This window comes from Rattus norvegicus, chromosome 4 (assembly GCF_021556685.1).
Source record: "Rattus norvegicus strain SHRSP/BbbUtx chromosome 4, alternate assembly SHRSP_T2T, whole genome shotgun sequence".
NCBI lineage: Eukaryota > Metazoa > Chordata > Mammalia > Rodentia > Muridae > Rattus > Rattus norvegicus.
The window spans coordinates 143498193-143504192 of NC_141537.1; positions in this window are offsets into that span (position 1 = coordinate 143498193).

A 6000-nucleotide genomic window follows, 5' to 3' on the forward strand; every position below is an offset into this window, starting at 1 on the left:
GATTTTCTGAGCCTTCTACTTTTTCCACTGATGAAAATTTAAGTAGCTTAAATCTTTCCTACAAATTACCAGGTCATTTAAAAATAAATTGGGCTCATTTTAATCTAATTCCTAATGCACAACGGCCTGGGGAGTTATTTTCAGCTCCGTTTGTTGCAGTTTGTAATTATCACGGTCCTTTTAAAGAAAAGAAAAGTAACAGGACCATATTTTATGTGAATTACCAATGATCTTCAGAGCAACTCATATTTAAGGTGAGTAATGGGGGGAAGGAAAGGCAGATTGGGTAATGAGGCAGACGGAGGAAGCCAACAGAAAATAGAAACAAACCGGAACTGGGCAGAGTTCAGGTGCGAACATTTTACCTTAGCTTGAAGGGAAAAGGATTCCTGATCAGCAGGTAATGACAGTTAATCTAAATAATTGGAGATACTTCATAATTTTCAAGCCTGCTGAGTCTTTGATTCCAGGAGTCTAAAGTTACTGGCAGACGTTTACTTCTTTTCTCATTCGAAGAGGACAGGACATACATGCTTAATTTCTGAGATGAATGGTGTGATTCAGCCATTGATCAGAGGGGGGTTGTTTGGATTCGCCAGGCCCAGATTACAAACTCCGAAATAGATTTCTTACTCTTCCGTGTTCTGTACATTAGAGCAGTGAGGGAGTGGCAGGAATCCTTTTCCTAGCTCAAATGGGAGCTATTTCCATATATCCTGCACAGCGTTGTTAGAGTCACGGGCATAGCAGCACCTGCAAGGTGTAAATCGAAGATCGTGGAAACTCAGAAGATGCTGTTTTCTTAAAGAAGGGGTGAGGGGGACTCTGAGAAGTCCTCACGCAGAGATGGTGTTTGACAGTATGCTACTCAGCTTTCTCTTACTGTAGCAAATCACTGAGATAAATCAATTTCTGGAGAGGATTTTCGTTTTGGCTTCCAGTTCTGGGGTTTGTGAATAGGATACTGGTTGGAGGGGGTGGAACGTCACAGCAGCAATATGTAGCTGAGCATGCTGGGACAGCTAGAGACCAGAGTTCCACATGCCTTTCCTGGCATTAGCTGATCTACTCTACTAGGCCCCACCTTTCAATATTATCAACCTGGGAACCAAGTCTTTTGAATGAAGAGGCAGTTGGAGAACATTCTAGGCTCAAACATTATCAGAAAGGAAGAGTGAGGTTTGATCGAATTTATATGAGGTAGACATATGGGTGCCTTAGATGAGTTAAGTAGCTGAGGGAAGGTAAATAGTACCATTGCAATTTGAGAAGAAACTTAGTTTTGGCCAGGGGCTAGCAGGCTGTATGCTTATGCAGCAGGTGGGCCAGATGGTAGAACGCTTGACCAAAGTGTTTGAATTTTCTGATGTGGACAGTTACGATGAGCTTGGGAATCTCTCTAATTCCTTCAAACCTTTCTAAACAAGGGCCGTTCTGTTGTTTTGGCATTTTGGCATTTTAACGGAGGCTTTTAATTTCCCTACCCCACCAATTTAGAGTGAACAGAAGGAGAAGTACTTCTAAAATAATATTGACATATGAGCTAGCATTCTACAAACATGAAAGAGGATAATGAGCAAACATATGCTTGATTCAAATTTAAGTTAAAAACCGTCACACAGATTTAAAAGTGGATGCCTTTCTCTTTGCCTGACAGCTAATACACTAATCTTACTTATTTGATGTGATGTCTTACATGTTTTATGTAATTCTTCTTGCACACCTGAGAGGAGGATGGTGGCCATAATAATAAAGGTAGCCAACATCTCCAATAATAATCTAGGTGCTACGTACGTAATCCATTTGAAACCTTTACCACACTAGGGGCTAGGCGCTGTTACTGTTTCTGTGCAGCAGATGAAGAGGCTGACCCACTGAGAGGTAGGAAGGAGTTCTAAAAGGGCAAATGGCTTGTGAGTAGCAAAGTGAAGGCATAATCTCATGTTTTGACTTCAGAGTCCACATTTCTATGCTTCCTAGGCTCAGTCTCCTTAATGTAGTGGTGATTAGAGTTCAGGCTGTGGAAACATACTGGATCCTAAGAAGAAAAGCCACATACGCAAAGCTTTCTGGAAATAGTAAACTATGATATCCCTAAATGTACTTCTAACCAGTATCTGGAAATGAATTACTCATGGCTACAACAAGTAGATTAAAAAAAAAAACAACTCCTAACTATTGGTCCATTGGAGTTTCGGCTATAGCTGGATTAAGTGATCATTTCATAGGATGAGTACACAGAGAGGGATGTTGATAGAGGGAAGGTGGTGGTGGTGTCTGAGAATTTAGAAGAGCTCCTTTAATAATAACAGGAGAAAGTCTGCCAAAACCATACTTAGGTCTGAAATAAGCAGTGCCTCCTGTGTCCTTATTATGGCTCTCATAAAATCCTGCAGAAATTATTTTTTGAAAAAAAAAAAGACTATTCATCTTTCTCTACTTCCATTTTTTTCTTGCTTAGGCTTCTTGACCTCTGGGGTATTGGGAATACATTGGTCAGTTGGTTGGAGTTTATATATTATAGGATGGTGACCAGCATCCCTATCTATGGCCACAAGCACCTCTCCATCAAAACTTTCTCTAGACCAAGCCAAGTGATGTCGTTTGTGGAATATACCATTTCCAGCGGAGACATGACTTATCCTTTTAGAAACATTTATTTTATTTCCATCTGACTGAGTAGATAAATTTAAGCACCAGGTAGAATGTAGAATTGGCAGTTTCCAGGGAAGAGTCAATAAAGATCTCTTAAGTTTTCCCAATGCTTGCTGTTCATGCTTCCTTTGACCTCTTCCCCACTCTGCAGCTGTTCTATTGGTATTTCCTACTCTGTAAAATTCTAGGAAAATACCTGGCTGGGTGGGTTTCTGGATTGTAAAAATACATCTTCTCTATAGGACTTCGCAACTGTAAGATCTTTGAGGGCAGTTTTCCAGCTGTGTTTTGTTCTGAACTAGCACTGCATGCATGCACAATCATCTGGTGTACCAGCATGCTGGGAAGTTAGGTAGACTGTTACCCTGGCAACATTATCTATCTGAAACGCTAGTACTCTACTCAGTTTAACAGTCGTGCATGAAACTGTCAGGAGGACTAGAAATGCAAAATATTAAAGCCCAGAATAATGTTGGAAGTATTATTGCCACTTACTGGAAGCAAGGTTGAAACATCCAAGAGAATTCACAGCATTCATTTTATTTCCAGCACCTTTTCATCTATTTTCTAGTTTATTTCAGAAAATGCATGGTGTCACATAGGAGTGTGAATTCACAAATAGCAAGGCCTTCCAAAGCAGACACTTATTTTCAAAATATTTCCTTAAGTCTGTGAACTTAATCATAAACATGGAACACTTAGTATTCCTAGTAAAATCTGTTTGGGGTAGGTGAGATAAATATCGATGAAAGTTGTTGTAAAATATTGCCATAGCTTTACATTCATGTCAGCCTGAAGTCTAATGTGTCTTTGTGAACTGACCCCAACAATGCTTTAAAACTTGGAAAATGTTTGACCCTAGGTCTCTCTTGTCTAGGTATAATGCCTTCGGTTGGATTTGGGGCTGCTAGTATGATACTTCGATTCATTTTCAATCAATATTGGTTGGCAAAATGGGGCTTACCTGAGTCTATATTTGGAAAATAACCAAATTTCAGACTGTATTGGTCATATAATTATTATATTATGGTAATATGTTTCTATGCATCTGATTTACAGCAAGATTATTTACTTGTAGAGACAAAAGTTGATTCCCAAGGCCCAGTGCTGAGCTACTTTAGTTAAATTATAGAAGCTTGTTAAGTTTCAAAATAATCTTCTATGTAAATGAAGTTGACCTTTTAAAAGAGAGGAGTTTATGTAAATGCCTTTTCTGGAAGGAGGTACTAAAAGTCATGGTGAAAAGACCACAGCCTACAAACTACATGTCAGGGATATAAGTGCAGTTTTCTTTTGTCCAATGACTGTTGATTCCTTGGTCACTAACACATGTAGGTCTAGAGATAAGCAAGGTATTGTCTTATTCTCATTGATGATGGTCCTCCTCTGACTTCTTTCTGTCCCTGATTCCCCGAGATTAGGTTGTCTGTATCATGTCTATACAAAAAGACATATGGTTTAGTTTATGAGGCAAAACACTGAACAGGATCTAGGCCATGGTGTATTTGATAACTTGGTCAGGGAAGAAATAAAAGAAATTAAAGACTTCCTGGAATTCAATGAACATGATGACACAGCATACCCAAATTTAGGGGACATAATGAAAGCAGTGCTAAGAGGAAAACTCATAGCACTAAGTGCCCTGGTAAGGAAATTGGAGAGGTAACAGCACACCCGAAAGCCCTAGAAGAAAAAGAAGCAAACTCTCCCAAGGGGAGTAGACAGCAGGAAATAGTCAAATAGCAGGAAATAGTCAAACTCAGGGCCGAAATCAACCAAATAGAAAGAGAGAAAGATACAAAGAATCAACAAAACTAAAAGCTGGTTCTTTGAGAAAATCAACAAGGTAGATCAACCCCTATCCAAACTAATTAATCACACAGAGCCAGTATCCAAATTAACAAAGTTGGAAATGAAAAGGCAGACAACAATAGAAACTGAGGAAATTCAAAAAATCATCAGATTCTACTCCTAAAGTATATACTCAACAAAACTGGAAAATTTAGATGAAATGGATGATTCTTTAGACAAATATCACATACCAAATTTAAATCAAGAGCAGATAAACTAGCCCATATCCCCCAAGGAAATAGAAGGAGTCATTAAAATCTCCCAACCAAAAAGTGCTCAGGGCCAGACGGCTTGAGTGCAGAATTCTACCAGACTTTCAAAGAAGAGCTAATACCAACACTTCTCAAACTATTCCATAAACTAGAAACAAAAGGAATGCTACCTAGTTCACTCCATAAAGCCCAATTACTCTGATACCTAAACCACACAAAGACACAACAAAAAAAGAGAACTTGACCAATTTTGCTTATGAATATCAGTGCAAAATACTCAATAAAAATTCTTGCTTTTTACATTTTCTTCTCCAGTCCTCTCATTCTACCTTGGGTGGGCTTGGCACACAGCACATATTATCAGGTGGGATTTAGGAAGAGAGATGAAATAAGGAGAACAACTACTTTCTTGTAATACTCAGCCTTGTATCTTTGGCACTCTGTAGAGAATGTGTCATTATAGTAGGAATACAAACACTAGGTGAGTATGTGAACTAATGAATGAATCTATGCTCTGAATGAAGGCATCCATTTGGAGGAAGAATGGCTGATTAGGTAGCTTTTGTAACAGTATAGGAATGAGACAGAGAATTATGCTGGCAGAGACCCACAAGAATGGGGTTGTTAGCTGCAGAAATGAGAGGCAGCTCATCATTGGTGAATAGATGTGTGTAGTGGTTTCAACAAGAATGATCCACATAGGCCCATATGTTTGAATGCTTAGTTGCTTGGCAGTGGAAATATGTGATGGGATTAGAAGAATTAGGAAGTGTGATTTTGTGGTAGGAATTGTGTCACTCTGCCCATTGTTTCTTTTTTTCTCTCTGCCTGTGGACCAGGATGTACCTCTCACCTATTTCTCCAGCACCATGCCTGCCATGCCTGCTGCCATGTTTCTTAACATGATGTTAATTCCCTACACCTCTGAAACTATAAGCGAGCCACCTATTAAATGCTTTCTATTATAAGATTTGCCTTGGTCTTGGTGGCTATTTACAGTAACAGAGCAATGACTAAGACATGAGATGCAGCGATTGGTAAATACTTATGGAAGCAAAGCAGATGCAAGAACAAAGGAATAATAAATAAATGGGTCTATAGCTTGGAGGGTCTATAGGTTGGAGCATGTGGATTTCTGAAATGAGGCCCATTTGTGCTCAGGGTTGTGGCAGTGCTGCTTGGATGTGCGGTTCTCTGAAAAGTAGAATTGTTTGAAGTCAAGAAACTGTATAGTATACAATGATTTTAAACTTATGGTGTGTATGACAATGCTAGGTACTTA